Genomic DNA, 2,145 nt, shown 5'->3' on the forward strand with positions numbered 1-2,145 from the left:
TCTTTCTTTCACAGCCTGAGGGAACTGACAGAGCGTGGGGGCTCTGGAAGCCTCCCTCCCTTAAGTTTCCATGTAAAATATTTTTATTTATGTTACAACAACATGATACAGCACCATATGCCCATGAATCAGACCCAGTATAGAGTCTGCAGATTCGCCTCCCATTGGAGCTGAGCTGAGAACAACAGACTTCAGAAAACTCAGAGGAGGACACATGCCCCAACTCGGGGGAAGCAGGAAAGGGACTGACTGCATTTGTTTTTTTGGCTCCCTGGGTAGAGGTGAAGGTGGGAAAGCGAACTAATATTTCCTGGAACTCTCATTCAGACTTTCAAGAACATTCGTATTGGCCATCAAATCCCCTTTCAGGCTTTGGGAAACTCACCACCTTTTTGAGCATTGGTGGGTGGTATCATTGGTTCTATCTTTAAAAGCAGAAATTGCCAGACACTTGCTTTCCCAGCCTCCCTTGCAGCTAGGACATGGGCACATGAGAGAGGCTCTACCCATCAGATATGCTTAACCAGAGTTTGCATCCAGGGTTAGCAACATAAAGAAGCAAGAATGGTAGAAGATGCAGCAAGATGGAGTTATTGGGGTTGGGGGGGGGGGCAGTGACAGTGACCTGAAGCTAGGAGTAGCATCTGGTGCTGGTGGCAGTATTGTGTATGGTACTCAGTAGTGGTGGAGGGAGTGTCCTGCAGACCAGTTTTGCAGCACGATTGGGGCATTGCTCCTGTGTGCATGATCGCAGCCTGGTTCTCCAGCCAACTGCAGCAATTCTGTGAGCTCTCTTTTCATGCATCCCTTTGGTTAAGTTTTCTGTGGCTTCCTCTTAGAAGCTCTGGTAGATGCAGAACAGAAATCAGAAACCTGGGGCAAAGTCCTGGCTCCACTGGGCCATGGTGAGATGGGGCCCTTGCACTCTACAATTTTTGAGTCCCATCCTACACTGACACACCATGGTGGGAGAGAAAACCTCCAGAACATGCACAGCATCCTCAGGCATGACACGCAGGCTCTTCAGTCAGACTGGAGTTTCAGTCCTCCTACCTCCGCTACCCACTGTGTTCCTTGGAGACTTACATCATAAAGCCTCAGTTTCCTCCTCTAAGAGTAGAACCTAAGAATAGTACCCATCACATAGAGTGAGGTAAAGGCTAAGGTGATAATCCATGTAAGAGACTCAATAAATTCTAAATCTAAGTCAGCACAGGAATTGATTGACATAAAGATGTCCTGAGCACTCTTCCTAAAATGACTTCCCACAAAACAGTTTAAGCTTTCATGCTTACTTAAAACAATAATAATACGCATGCCACTTACTTTGCTTTAAAATTACATTTTAGGGCTGTTAGTAATTTTTCACATTTTTAACTTTGAGCTTTACAGCTACCTGTCTTAGTCCATTCCAGCTGCTGTAACAAAATACCATAGAATGGGTAGCTTCTAAACTACAGAAATTTATTTCTCATGGTTCTGAAGGCTGGGAAGTGCAAGACCAAAGTACCAGCACGTTTGGTGTTTGGTGAGGGCTGGCTTCCTGGTTCATAGACAGCATCTTCTCACTGTATCCCCACATGGTAGAAGGAGCAAACAAGCTCTCAGAGGTGCATTTTATAAGGGCACTAATCCCATTCCTAAGGGCTCTGCCCTCATGGCTTAATCACCTCCCAAATGCCCTACCTCCTAATATCATCCCCTTGGGGGTGGAGATTTTGACATATGAATTCTGGGGGGACATGAACATTCAAACCATAGCATAACCTACACAAAGCAAATATTCTTATCCCTGTCTTAGAGCGGTAAGAGCCAGGGCTTAGAAAATAAAAATAATAAAATAAATAAATAAATAAAAGCTCACCCAAGTTCTATTACCTTGGAAGAGCAGGGCAGGATTAAAAACCAAGGTGTCTTTATGTGAATGTAGTTCCTAACTGTCCCTGAAGAGGTATGCACTTCAAACAAGAAAATTATTTTTTGGCTCCAATGATTTGTGCCCTTGTAGTTTCCCAGAGTCCCTGGAATCTAGCCATGGCTGAGAGCAGTTCTGCCGCTGGACTTCCCAACCATGTGAATTTGAAGCTCCCTGTGTTCACTTTAGTTAGTTTGAGTTGGTTCTTCTCACTTGCCACCCAGAGCTCC

Source organism: Macaca fascicularis, chromosome 7 (assembly GCF_037993035.2).
Source record: "Macaca fascicularis isolate 582-1 chromosome 7, T2T-MFA8v1.1".
Lineage (NCBI taxonomy): Eukaryota > Metazoa > Chordata > Mammalia > Primates > Cercopithecidae > Macaca > Macaca fascicularis.